We start from the raw sequence: 15,515 nt of genomic DNA on the forward strand, positions 1-15,515 counted from the left end.
CTGCAAAAACAGATAATACTATTTGATGTAACAGCTTGGATTATATTGTTATTTCACACAACAAGGAATTAATAAATAATTTGTTTTCTAAAGTTGAAATAATTTGACAAGCGTGTGCCTTATGTAGCTGACCCCTTGAACGACATCAAAATATAGGCTGTTACAGTCATTGGATAGTTCTGTATGATGATAAAAATGGCTGCAACCGGATGTTATCTGACAGCAAATCCATGACTTTTCACCTAGTCATGCAATTGTATTATTTTAAACTTGAAAGGGCAGGTGCAGACGAGACAACCGTATATTCTCCGAGATTTCGGTCCAATTATGCTAATCACACTTTGATCAAACTCTGATCTGAGTGTGATCTGATTTTCTCAGATGTGGAGAATTAAAAAAAAAGTTTCTCTATCTTGTCCATTCAGTCTGTCCGTGAAAATTGGACCACATTCGGATGTCATCCAAGTGTGTTCCGATGTTTTCCATGGACCCACAGATATGAATGGGAGAGTCCCATCCAATTTTCTAACTAAAATTGTACATGCAGGGCTGTAGAGTCGGTGTCCATTTTGGTGGAGTGGGTATAAATAGACAGACTCCGACTCCTAAAATATATAATAAATTGGGTACAGTAGTTCAATGCAGGATGTGCTGTAAATGTTTTCATAAGAATTTCGGAATGTCCTATAAATGTCTGTTCTGTTCATGATCTAAGGATCTCGGCTTTTAGTTGAGATGAATCTGTGCTGCACTTTATGTACACGCTCAGTAGTGAGGCCGGGCTGTGGAGTCGGAGTCACAGTTGGAGTCAGGGAAATTGAGGAGCCGGAGGTTTGGTTTACCGACTCCACAAACCTGCGTGCATGCTGTGATTTTTTTCCTTGGACCACTCAGCCCGAGTAAAAAATTGGACACGTGCACGGCTCCCTAAAATAGCATTGGTCCGAGTGCTATCCGATGCTTTTTACGGATCGCACCAAAACTACAATCGTCTACATGAGCCCAAATAGAAACTGATAAGATAATACCAGTAAATTCATTATGCACAGAAGCATCCCGGACTTACAGAACAATCCTATCTCAAACAGTTTTGGACTTGTTGAGATGGAAAGTAAAATTAATGACCTTTTCTTTTATCTCCTGGGCAATAAAGAGTGGCATACATTCAGACAATGGTACATATGTAAAGTACAGATAATTTAGCTGCATTTCTCCAATAGCCCTGTACAAATCCAGTGCCACAGATAGGCAGCACAGTGTAGTGTCTAGTAATAGACGAGTTTCATGGGAGCGTCTTGTTTAATAGCGTTCAGTTCCAGGTTATGGTGCTTGACCGAACAATTTGTTCCAGCTACTAGACTTATACCTTTCAATAAGAACATAGATCTCTGAAATCAGATTCTCTTCCCATTTCTTCAAAATCAAAATCTCATCTGACTGCTGTGTTCCCATGATGTATTGAAGCAGAAAACTAAACAGTAAGTGAAAAAATTCCACAAAAAAGAGCAAAAAAAGCTGTCAATACATGAAGCACCGAGCGGAGGGACTTAGTTTGAACAGTCATTCTGTGCTGACAGAGCCCCTTTAATGCTTTTTTTTTCAAGCCTAAAGATAAGGATAATACCCCCTTTTATCCTTAATTTGAACAGCAGCTGAGATGCAGTACCCAGAAGTGGCCACAAAACATGGAGGTGTGCTGTTCTGGCTTCATACACTGCTTACATCTGGCTGCTGCCGGGACTAACAGCTTCAGGTGGGGGTCCATGGTGCCAGACCCACCGATCTTAACTGGTCAACAACTTATGATGTACTTTTTTTATATAGGTCCCGAAAGCAAAGTATGAAGCTCAGAGATGACTCGGCTTGATAGCCAGCATCTGCCTGTACCTGAAGTGACTGGAGCTGACCCATGCAATTTAACCATTTAGACACGCTCGTGACTCAATAGTTAGGAACCGATGGTATACCATGCTAGCTGGGGGCCTGCCATATCAGACCTCCTGTGAAGCTGGGTGTCAGGCTGGGCTTCATAGGAGAGACGCGATTTTACTATACACTGCAATACAGCGTGCAGATCAGATAACAGCTGATCAGCGGGGGTGCCGGGTGTCGGACCCCGACCGATCATACATTGATGCCCTATCCTTAGGATAGGGCATCAATGTAAAAGTAGTGGACAACCCCTTTAAACAATAGAAAAATAACATTTTAAAAATAACTTTCTTAAGCCCTTTAAAGGTAAGTTGTCCTTTCAAACACACAGGATTGAATGGAATCTGATTGCAGACTACGTTTTTGGAGAATATGTGTTAATACAATGCAAAGAAATACTCAGGTGTAAACTAAGCTTTGCCATCTCTTATCTCAGTAGAAAATGACATTTTCCTTTCCAGAGATCCTGTCTGTATTTTAGCAGTCAGAATGAGTTCACACTGCACAACAAACAGATCAAATGGTCATCTATAAAAATGATGCATTAATGGTGCCAAAAACAATGCAGCAGAAAAAATCAGGAATCGTTTGTGCTAGACGACAAGACATAAAGAATTACATTTTTCACTGTAAGCAATTATTTCATTGCCAGTTCTGTAAAGCAGAAATTGATCTCTAGGCTGTAAATCAAACACACCCTTCTAGATAAACATGGCCATAGGCCAACATCTATGGCCACCGTCAATGGCTCCACTTATCACCACCATCTGTGGCCACCTTCAATGGCTCCACTTCTCACCACCATCTATGGCCACCTTCAATGGCTCCACTTCTCAATTTATACTTATGTGCAAACAAAATGTATAAAGGAAATACATATTTTCAGTGGAATATGAATCAGGCACATCCAAATCTCCAGGTATTGACATCTTCTAGATGCATTCTAAAATTATAGGGGAGCACAGAACTATTGGCCTTAGGCCTGTGGCCTACCAGACGTCAGGAGTAGAGTTGGTGTGAATCGATTCACAGGACCTGGCCCATCAGCCTGGTCAGTAATCTGTGGCTAGACAGGCGTCCTGAGAACTGCCTCTCTCCTGACAGCATTGCAGATTCTTCTATTGATTAGCCAGCCTGGCACGATTCTTCTATTGCTTAGCCAGCCTGGCGCGACATCTTCATTGGAGCGTGAAGCACACATGACGTTACGTCAGATTGGCTAATCAAGAGATGAGCTGCAGAGCCCGTAAGGGAAGAGATGGTTCTCGGGGCTCCCGTCCTGTGACCACAGACTACTAGGTAGCCGATGGACCGAGTCATGAGAACCCATTTGCCCCAACTCTAGTTAGGAGCTATGGACGGTGTGCATAGGGCCCACCATGAATTGAGGGGAGCATATTGCCGCACGAAAAAACTATGGCCCTTACTCATCATTGCCTTAGCTCCAGCTTTCTCTAGTTTTGCACCTTCTCTTTGTTTGCACCCAATTATTTTCTTTGTGCTTTTCTGGAGTCTACGTTATATGTGCTCACGTGTTTTTTTTCCGCTTTGTGGACATAGTTTAGTGATTACGAATGCTTTCGTCTCATTCATCAATTACAACTTTAAAAAAAAAATCTGAAAATTTGCCACAACTTCATTACAGTCACCACCTGGTGTATTTTTGAGTATGTCAACATCTTGTCGCTTATTCTTGCGACTTTTGCTGCCAAAAATGCAAATTTTGGTAAAGTTGCAGAATCAGTTTTAGACAAGAAAAGAGCAATTTTTTTAACTTTGTGCCCAATTCATGAATCACGTACGCCATTTTGATGAATTTGGCGTTAAAAACGGCAACTAATACCACAAGACAAAAAAGGAAAGTGACTTAAAAAATGCAAATAATGAATGGAGGCATATGAGTAACTGCACAAAAAGGGCCATTTATGTGGGGACAAAGGGGGAAACTACAACTGTATGGGTAGATAAAGACTTAGTAAAGTGATTTTTCTTCCGTGTCTTTTAGTCATTATTTGGAGGTATTATGTGTTGGATTGGCAGTATTATTTTGCCTTTACATTGTATTATTGGCAATATTGGCTTTTTTTATACTAAGTTTTATGACTTTAGTTTACAGGTGTATTATCATACATACCAAATTATCTCGTTGCTACGCTGTGTTTTAGTTTTTTCGGAAAATATAGTTGCCCCCCCCCTGCATATTTTACTAGTTTTTACCTTTTAATGAATAAAGAAAACTGCATGGACAAATGTCTGGTACAGTTTGTCTGTACATGTCCCATGTTTTATTTCTATGTTCCCAAATATAAATGAAGCCTGCCTTCCAACATGGAAACCCAGACCAGCAGGGTGATACTGGTATCAGAATATTTGGGAAGATTCTATCTTTTAAAACATAACAACACCATATGGAGCAAGATGTCTGCTGCAAAATCCCACTTTAGACAAAACTGCATTGATTTGAATAGAAATCCCATTTTAGCCCTGGGAAATGGCTGCATGCAGAGACTTTACAATTTGAAAATGTCTTTGTGTCAGAGAAAGTTTTCACTTCAATAAAATATGATGCTGTGGGAGAATTTCACTCCTTCATTAAAACTTTCCCCAAATGATATTTCTTACTATAATAGGCACTTAGCACAATGTCGCACCTAATTACATTCATTCACCCGATTGCATGTAGCCTTCTAGCGCTATATACACATGGCGGAGCTGCGTGCAGGAGACCGTGCAGAGGTAAGCAGATCCCAGCTGCTCTGAATGCTGCAATACAGAAAAAAGACGCAGCGAGTCAGGAGGATGAGAAACACAGCTGGGAGGTGGGGGAATCACAGCATGAGAAGCGTGAAAACCCGGACTGCTCATCAGAGACCATAAAGGCACTAAAGACTAAAGAAAGTAGCTACACTTTCACCACTGAATGTTTTTGAAGTATAGTATTGTTAAGGCGTCATTCAGATGTCAGTGTTTTTCACGTATGCAAAAAAAAAAAAAAATGGTACTTGTGTGATCAGTGTTTGGTCAGTGTGTCATCAGTGTTTGGTCAGTGTGTCATCAATATTTGGTCAGTGTGTCATCAGTGTTTGGTCAGTGTGTCATCAATGGTCAGTGTGTCATCAATGGTCAGTGTGTCATCAATATTTGGTCAGTGTGTCATAAGTGTTCGGTCACTGTGTCATCAATATTTGGTCAGTGTGTCATCAATGGTCAGTGTGTCATCAATATTTGGTCAGTGTGTCATAAGTGTTCGGTCACTGTGTCATCAATATTTGGTCAGTGTGTCATAAGTGTTCGGTCAGTGTGTCAACAATGGTCAGTGTGTCATCAATGGTCAGTGAATTATCAATGGTCAGTGTGTCATAAGTGTTTGGTCAGTGTGTCATCAATGGTCAGTGTGTCATTAATGGTCACTGTGTCATCAGGGTTTTAAATTTTAATTTTAAATAAGGCACAAATTAAAAAAAAAAATAAACTGCACCAAAAGTAGACAAAAAAAGTGCAAATTCAATAATGAATCAGGCCCATAGAAGCACAGGACAACGTAAAACAACTGTTGTCTCTCCACACTGCTGCCCCCAGCCTTGTTTGTGCTTCTTTGCAAATTTATTCACCGCAAATCCAAATTCTGGGGAAAATTCTGCCAAGTCGGTGAATTAGAATTTAAAAAGATCCACTTATCCTTACTCAAAATATACACTCCTGTCTGCATCCATCACTGAAATTCTATCACGTTTTGTCTCAGCGAAAATATAGTAGCAACTAAACAGAATAGCTTTTGTGGACACAGATGATATTTCAAATAGGTATTCAACCCTAGAATGAGCAGCAGTTCTGGGCAATAATGTACATGGAGTGAGGGGTGTTGTTACAACTATGGCATTACTGGTCCTTTGGACAATTGTCAACTTAGATCCCAAGAAAGATCAGGCTTTCATTAGACCAGGGATGTCAAACTCAAATACACAGAGGGCCAAAATTAAAAGCTTGGACAAAATCATGGGCCAACGTTGATATAACAAACTTTTTCATATGGAAACAAATTTAAAGGGGTTGTCCCACAAACATAGTACATTTTAATTAATAGATCTTAGAATAAAATATTGGAATAAAATTATATGTTATGTAAGAGCAGTAAAAAGCATATGGCCTAATTTAAATAAGTAATAACAAAGGATAAAAAACCTTGAATAATATATACAGTATATAATAAAGTAAGATAAAAACAAAAGTTCCCCCAAATACAGTATGATATCCTCACAGTGAATTCCCCCACAGAACCCTCCAAACGCATGGTATGATGACCCAACTGTACCCCCTCCTTCAATCCTTCTGACAAAGTATGGTGACCTCATCACAGTATGGTTCTCCACCTGTAATCCCCACACAGTCCTCCATACAATATAATGGCCACAAAAATTGCTCCATACAGTATAATGGGCCCCACATAGTCCTCTATATAGTATAATCGGCACCACATAGTCCTCCATACAGTATAATGGCCCCACACAGTCCTCCATACAGAATAATGACCACAAAAAGTGCTCCATACAGTATAACGGCCACACATAATCCTCCATATAGTATAATGGGGCCCTGTATTGCCTTCAATACAGTATAATGGCCCCACACAGGCCCCCATACAGTATAATGACCTCACATAGTCCTCCATACAGTATAACGGGGCCCTGCATTGCCTTTCATACAGTATAATGGCTCCACATGGTGCTCCATACAGTATAATGGGGACCACATAGTGGTCAATACAGTATAATGAACCCCACATAGGGCTCCATACAGTATAATGGGCTCACATAGTGCTACATTCAGTATAATGGCCCCCACATAGTGCTCCATACAGTATAATGGCCCCACATAGTGTTCCACACAGTATAATAGCCGCCACATAGTTCTCCATAATGGCCCCACATAATGGCCCCACATAGTCCTCCATACAGTATAATGGCTCCACATCGTGCTCTATAATAATCTTATAATAATAATAATCTTTATTTTTATATCGCGCTAACATATTCCGCAGCGCTTTACATACATTATTGTCGCTGTCCCCATCGGGGCTCACAATCTACATTCCCTATCAGTATGTCTTTGGAGTGTGGGAGTAAACCGGAGAATTCGGAGGAAACCCACGCAAACATGGGGAGAACATAGAAACTCCTTGCAGATGTTGTCCTTGGTGGGATATGAACCCAGGACCCCAGCGCTGCAAGGCTGCAGTGCTAACCACTGCGCCACCGTGCCGCTCTATACAGTATAATGGGCCCTACATAGTCCTCCATACAGTATAATGCACCCCACATGGTGCTCCATACAGTACAATGGCCCCACATAGTGCTCCATACAGTATAATGGGCCCCACATAGTCCTCCATACAGTATAATGCACCCCACATGGTGCTCCATATAGTACAATGGCCCCACATAGTGCTCCATACAGTATAATGGCCCCACATAGTGCTCCATACAGTATAATGGGCCCCACATAGTCCTCCATACAGTATAATGCACCCCACATGGTGCTCCATACAGTACAATGGCCCCACATAGTGCTCCATACAGTATAATGGGCCCCACATAGTCCTCCATACAGTATAATGCACCCCACATGGTGCTCCATACAGTACAATGGCCCCACATAGTGCTCCATACAGTATAATGGGTCCCACATAGTCCTCCATACAGTATAGTGGGCCCCACATAGTCCTCCATGCAGTATAATGGCCGGACATAGTCCTCCATACAGAATAATGGGCCAAACATAGTCCTCCATACAGTATAATGGGCCCCACATAGTCCTTCATACAGAATAATGGGCCCCACATAGTGCTCCATAAAGTATAATGGCCCCTTATAGTCCTCCATACAGCCCGTTCCCCCGCTGCTGCGGTCTCTTCATGGTGTCTTCAGATCCTCAGCTCAGTTAGGTAAAGCGGGCTCGTTGTAATGACGTCATCGCACCCCTTGCGTCATTACAAAGTCATTGCTTTCAACTGTATCGGCATCTAGGATACCGATATAATTGAAAGTGAGATGCGGGGTGAAAGTGCAATACATCACAACAAGGTACTTTCATCCCTGCACATTATACAGAGCACATTTGATTGCTCTATTCCCACATAAAGAAGGGGGATACTATAGTAGATATGTAGTCTGTGAACAGACTCTAAAATACATTACATTTTCTGCTGATACATCAATCACCAGGTCTTAATAAAAGAGAAAGAACTCCGCTTACTTCAGGTTTTATTCATCCACTGTGAATGCCTCCGCTGCTGTCATGTAGAAAACTTTGTCTACATTTGCAGTTTTCTATTGGCTTTGCTTGTACTGCATGTCTGAATACAGCACAGAAGGGACGAATGTAGTTTATGATCTCTACATCTTTCAGACCACAGAGAAATCTATGTAGCTGCCAAGAATTGTGCAGATCCAGATAAACATGCTCATTCTAGTCGGCCGTCATAATGCAACTACTGACTCCATGGACACAGAATGAACCCATTGTCTTCAATAACACGCTGTAACAAGTTAGCGTCTATTCACATCTCTTTTTTTACGCTCCATCCTTGTGGCATACACTGGGCCAGTATGTGTCGGCATACCTTTTCTTATTGTACAGGAAACCGTAGTCTGCTATGCTTCCTTCTACACAAGAACATGGAATAAAAAAGTATTTTTTTTTATTATCTATATGTTTTTCACAAAAAGAGAAAATTGCTGATGTATCCCATTGTATGCCTAGGAAAACTAATGACTGGGTACCATCAATGCAAGAAAGCTAAAAAATAGTTTTCTACTTTTGTAACATGAGACGTTCATCTAGTGCACATTAGAGATGAGCGGTGTTTGACTAGAACTGTTCGCCAATCTCAAATTCGAGCTGTTTTGGGCGGTGTTCGAGTCGTTCGACGAACTCGAACGATTTGTAAAAAATTCGGCTGTTTGAGGTTATGTTCGATAACTGTTCGTGCACCAAAATCATAACTGGATTTTTTCACATCACGCAGGGATTGTCTGCCACTCACTGTAATGCCACAGCCATGGTGGTTGTGGCATTACAGTGGTTGCCCAAATCGATGGGAACAGTGCTCACAGTGAAACATGAAAAGCCGGCAATTCAGCAGCGGCATACACCGATACTCGACAATTTAGAACAGAAAGAATAGAGCATCACACATAGATTAGATAGAAACATGTTAATCACATATATAAGAAGTACAGTGACAGTGTTGGTTACTGTACTTGTCATTTAGTGTTAAAGGATTTATTAAAAAAATAATAGTGTTTTCGTGCACCGTCTCTTTAAAAAAGCCGGCCGGTAATTTAGCATCGGTACCTGACAATTTAGAACAGAAAGTATAGAGCATCACACAAAGATTAGATAGATAGAAACATGTCAGTCACATATATATGAAGTACAGTGACAGTGTTGATTACTGTACTTGTCATTTAGTGTTAAAATAAAGGATTTATTAAAAAAAAATTGGTGTGGCGTTCCCCGTAATTTTAGTCTCTAGCGGAGGTTAAGCAGATGGCTGGGGCAGATGTTTGAAGCCTGGGAAGGGCTCTATGGGTGTGAGAAAAAAATGGGATGTCACAGTATAGCATCTGATTGCTAGGGATACATTGCAATTCTGTAACCTAGAAAACTGTAAATGGCCTTATAAATGATTAATAGCTGCTGTAACAAACGGATTGTATACGGACAGCACACGGGATGAAACTGACTGATTATGTATATTGTCGGGTGAACCTTCCCTCACTCAGACGTAAGTGATTTTTGGTACAGAAGAAACAGTCCAAGTGTCATCAGTGTTTTTGATCAGAGATTTATCAGTGTTTGGCCAACAATCAGTGTTTCATTATTAATTTGTATCCAATTTTCATCAGTGTTTGGTCAGTATTTCAGTTTTTATCATCAGTTTTCATCAGTGTTTGGTCAGTGATTCCGTTTTTATCATAGTAATTTTGATCGTTGACTCTGGGTTTGCAAAACTACATGGACATGTGAACAGCCACATAGAATATTATGGGCATGTGTTCAATCTGTGAAAAACAGGGATAGAACATGGACGTGACCCGCGGATGTCTGAATGAGTCTTTATAGGTGGCTTGTTGCAGGACAAACACATATACTTGTTTGTCTATTGTTAACACACACTAAGCCCATCACTGTCAAGCTTTAACATGGGATGATCTTGTGTCTCCTCTTACAGTATTCTCTTTGCCCTTACAAACGTATAAGCATATCAGGGTTTTTTATATCTGTTTTGCTTTTCTTAATTAAAATATTAGCTTTAGCAGCCCTTAATACAATACATAACAGTTATTGCTATATTATTCATCATATTCCGCTTTCTGACACTTGGCAAATTACCACAATAATGTGTTTGTGGAGCATTTAGAGAATAAAGGCAGAAAAGGAGTCTATATTGTGATGACATCCATAAAGTTTCTGGTCAGAACGATACTATAGTTCCACAGAGATTTATTATTATTCTATATTATGCAATTTCAGTAATCCCACATCTGATAGAAAAGATATTGTGATATCTGGCACTTGTTTCCAACAGAGTCCTGAAAAATAAGGTGACGGCAAAATGATGCACTTCATGGATTAAAACAACCGGAAGTATCAATGATGTGTAAAGTAGCCAATAGGAATTTGTGTGTTCTTTTTTTCTAGTGCAGTATACAAGCTAAAATCTAGCTAGACCCTAGTACACGCTTTTTAAAGGAAATCTGTCAGTAGAATCAACCCTCCTAAGTTGTCAATATGGGCATTCAGGTCATAAAAATTTGAATAAAATAATATCTTGATATCTGCAATCAGATGTTTTATAACTTTTATTGCAGAGAAATTCACATTTTTCTTGATTTGTAAATGAGCTGTTAATTGTAAGGTCAATGGGCCAGACACCGATCTCTCTGAGAATCTGCCTCCAGAGCTTGTTTTAATTGAAAGGGAGCGTTACCAGTGTGAGACATGTAGATCAGAAGATCAGACTGTCAGTCATTACATGTCTCACACTGGTACTTCCCCCTTTCAATTAAAATACACAATAAAAAAAAATCTCTGGAGGCAGATTCTCAGAGAGATCTGTGCCCGCCTATAGATCTTAACAGCTCATATACATATAAGGAAAGGTGGATATCTCTGGAATAAGACATCGGATTACAGATATCATTTTATTGAAATATCTAAGACTTGCACGCCCATATAGATGGCCTAGGAAAGTTGATCCTACTGACAGATTCCATTTAACCCCTTTACCACATATGATAGAGTTACGTCATATGTCGTGCCCGCATCTTTCCTAAATGATGATGGCTGAATTATTCAGCCATCACCTGCCTCTAACAGCTGCAGGTGGAGTGAAGCTTTGGCCACGGCTGTTAACATGTTAAATGTCACTGTCAATCTCTGACAGGGGCATTTAACACGTATTGGCAAGGGGGCGTCATTCCATGCGCCCATCGATACGTCTGTGACATGATCGTGGGCCGCCGATGGGTTGCATTGACAGCAGGGGGTCTGCGTAACACCTCCGTGCTTGCCATGACGATTATCCTGTGAAAGCCGGCATTTAGCTGGTGTTCATAGGAGATCATGATTTTGATGTACTGCTATGAATTGTACCAGCAATTGGATGATCGCAGCTTCAAATCCCCTATGGGGACTAATAAATACAGTCAAAAGTGAATTTTTTTTTTAAAAGATATGAAAAAAAAAACAAAAGTTGAACTCACCTCCTTTTTGCCTCATTAACAAAAAATTAAAAATACACATATATGGTATTGCTGTATTTGTAAAAGTCTGATTTATCAAAATATAAAATAAATTAATCAGATCGGTAAACGGCGTAATGAGAAAAAAAATCAAACTGCAAGAATTAAGTTTTTTTGGCCGCCACAATATTACAATAAAATGCAATAAGAGGCAATTAAAACATATTATCTACCCCAAAATGGTATCAGTAAAAAAGTCAGTAAAAAAAAAAGCTCTCAACTGGCCCCAGATCACGAAAAATTAGAACTTTATGGGTCTTGGAAAATGACAACAAGCAAAATTTTTTTTTTTTTTTTTACAAATTTCCGATTTTTGTTTCCACCACTTAAATATAAAAAAAAACTATACATGTTTGGTATCTGCGTACTCACCTGGAGAATAATATTGCCAGGTCAGTTTTACAATACAGTGAACATGACAAATAATAATAAAGAAAAAACAATTGTGGAATTGCACTTTTTTTGCCATTTCAACACACTTGGAATTTTTTTCACGCTTTCCAGTGCACCACAGGTGAAAATAATGGTGTCATTCAAAAGATCAATTGGTCCCGCAAAAAACAAGTTCTTATATGGTTATGTAAACGGAAAAATAAAAAGTTATGGCTCTTGTAAAAAGGGGAGGAAAAAATAAAAACAAAAAAAATGGAAACTGGTTGCGACGAGAAGGGGATAAGGAGGGTTTGAGAAAATATATGTCACCTTAAGATATATTTTTTATTTTGTTCTGTGTATGTGCAGTTACAGTAACATTACTGATGCATTCACAGTAAAATTCCGTATGTGCACATGATGCCTTTTTTAGGTGGATTATACTAAATATGTGAACGTGGCCTTAGCAGGACACCTGTTTCCAGCACAAAATAATCTAAAATCCCAAGGCAAGAAGCATGGGACTAAGCAGAGATAACCGTAATGTGATGAGAGCATATCTTATGTATTTTATTTTGGCTTGTCTCTCTGGAGGATCCTTCCAACTACAAGTACATTTTGTTTGCTTTCCTATTAGACTGTCGAGTACATATTGTGTATTGTTTAAAGTTCTTTTATGACCCTATGCACATGTTGCAGATTTGTCACAAAACCTGAAATGATTCCTGAAGCCAGCAAAGTGAATGAGAATCTTTAAGTCTCATGCACAAGTTGCTTAATTGTGATTTGCAGATTTAGTGCAAAATTAAATCTGCAGCATGTCAGATTTCATGCATACTTATGAGTGGGGAAAAATCTGCAACAAAAACGCATGTCAAAAATGCAACAAAAACATTGCAAAAACACTCCTATTTTACGCTGCGTTTTTCCTGCCAAGAGATGCAGAAATGGTGAAGAAATTTCTGCATCAAATACTTAACCTGCGCAAATATTCTATATTTGCCATATACGCATAGGCGGATTATAATGAGGGCAATATGGGCTACTGCCCGGGGCCCCGAGGCTCCAGGGGGCCCATGAATTGCTCCCATTATAATTCGCATTTTTTTCAGTCACCACAGCGCTGGTAAAGGTTTATATGATCACTGCCAGCAGCTGTAGGCGGTTTGAATCATACTGTGTCGCCCCACCCTGCCAGTGCCACATGACGCTCCCATCTGGCCGCCGTGGCTGTATATTCACTAGCACGGGCATGCAGTTTAAATGCTGTTGGTACCACCCTGCCTGACATCATGTGGCAGGGCGGTCCCAATATCATTTAAATTTCCCGCCGGCGCTAGTGCATATACAGGGCTGCGTGATGCAGGCAGCCATCGAGTCTCTAAGTGGCTGCTTTGAACTTTGGGACCGCCCTGCCTGACGTCATGTGGAAGGGCGGTCCCAACATCATTTAAATTGCCCGACTGTGATAGTGAATATACAGCAGTGGCGGCCAGATGGAGCGGCTGCGTGATGCAGCGTGTCTCTGAGTGGATGCTTTGAACTTTGGAGCCGCTCTGCCTGACGTCATGTGGCAGGGCGGTCCCAACATCATTTAAATTTCCCGCCGGCGCTAGTGCATATACAGGGCGGCGTGATGCAGCCAGCGTGTCTGTGAGTGGCTGCTTTGAACTTTGGGACCGCCCTGCCACATGATGTCAAGCAGGGTGGTCCCAAAGTTCAAAGCAGCCACTCACAGACATGCTGCATCACGCAGCCGCTCCCTTCCGGCCAGCTGCAGATCCACCGTGGTGGGCAGTTTAAATGATGATGGGACCGCCCTGCCACCTGACGTCAGGCAGGGCCCAGCATACACAGGGGTGCGGGTCTATTTAAAAATTCATGAAATGGCTCACATGAGCCAGTGTCATTCTGCCCTGCAGCATCTGCTGAAGAGGAGCCGCCACCCACGCACAGTGACCCACAGTTTGTCTGCAGCCTGCCTGGTCTCCTGCTGAGCCGTGCTGCTTCAGTCTCAAAATGTGTATTCTGTTTAAAAAGTATGTTTTTTGTATATATATCAATGAATAATGGTCCCTGCAATTTTATGCAGACTGCTTGCTGGCTGCCTTCTAGTGTTCCTGCCACTTGCCACAGTCAGACAAACATTAGCTTATATCATCGCGTGTCTCAGACAGTGTCTGTGGCAGTGGAACGGGATGGGCAGCTAGCAGCACTTTGTATGAAAGGGCAGGGGATCATTGTCATTTTTAAAATTTGTACATAATGTTGGGGATAGGAAAGTAGTGGACTGAACTACATAAAGACAAATGCCCCTGCATACTGTCTACTCCCTCTCCCCATCATCTTAGAAATTTTGCTTGCATCATGTAGTGAGTGGCAGCTGAAACTGCGGCCCAGCACGGACTTAAAGTGGACTGGATCTGTCTCTTGCAGCTGTGGGTGGAGCTAAGCTTTGTGCGGCTCCCTGCTGTGTATAGATGGCTTTGTGCGTCTCCCTGCTGGGTATAGATGGCTATGTGCGGCCTGCTGCTGTGTATAGATGGCTATGTGCGGGCTCCTGCTGTGTATAGATGGCTACGTGCGGCCTCCTGCTGTGTATAGATGGCTACGTGCGGCCTCCTGCTGTGTATAGATGGCTACGTGCGGCCTCCTGCTGTGTATAGATGGCTATGTGCGGCTCCCTGCTGGGTATAGATGGCTAAGTGCGGCCTCCTGCTGTGTATAGATGGCTACGTGCGGCCTCATGCTGTGTATAGATGGCTACGTGCGGCCTCCCGCTGTGTAAAGATGGCTACGTGCGGCCTCCTGCTGTGTATAGATGGCTACGTGCAGCCTCCTGCTGTGTATAGATGGCTTTGTGTAGCTCCCTGCTGTGTATAGATGGCTTCGTGTGGCTCCCTGTTGTGTATAGATGGCTTAGTGCGGCTCCCTGCTGGGTATAGATGGCTAAGTGCGGCCTCCTGCTGTGCATAGATGGCTACGTGCGGCCTCCTGCTGTGTGTAGATGGCTACGTGCAGCCTCCCGCTGTGCATAGATGGCTACGTGGGGCCTCCTGCTGTGTATAGCTGGCTATGTGTGGCCTCCCTCTGTGTATAGATGGCTTTGTGCGGCCTCCTGCTGTGCATAGATGGCTTTGTGCGGCTCCCTGCTGTGTATAGATGGCTACGTGCGGCCTCCTGCTGTGTATAGATGGCTACGTGCGGCCTCCTGCTGTGTATAGATGGCTACGTGCGGCCTCCTGCTGTGTATAAATGGCTACGTGCGGCCTCTTGTTGTGTATAGATGGCTACATGCGGCCTCCTGCTGTGTATAGATGGCTACGTGCGGCCTCCTGCTGTGTATAGATGGCTACGTGCGGTCTCCTGCTGTGTATAGATGGCTACGTGCGGCCTCCCGCTGTG

The 15,515-nt window shown here is 41.9% G+C and overlaps 1 protein-coding gene across 5 annotated transcripts in view; it reads right to left on the bottom strand.

Annotated features, from left to right (window-relative positions):
* Positions 1-15,515, bottom strand: part of PTPRM (protein tyrosine phosphatase receptor type M) — an 810,930-nt gene that overhangs the window by 385,095 nt on the left and 410,320 nt on the right. The window lies entirely within an intron of this gene.

The sequence above is a fragment of the Phyllobates terribilis genome, unplaced genomic scaffold (genome assembly GCF_046119375.1).
Source record: "Phyllobates terribilis strain yellow unplaced genomic scaffold, ASM4611937v1 Scaffold_4__5_contigs__length_816908805, whole genome shotgun sequence".
Lineage (NCBI taxonomy): Eukaryota > Metazoa > Chordata > Amphibia > Anura > Dendrobatidae > Phyllobates > Phyllobates terribilis.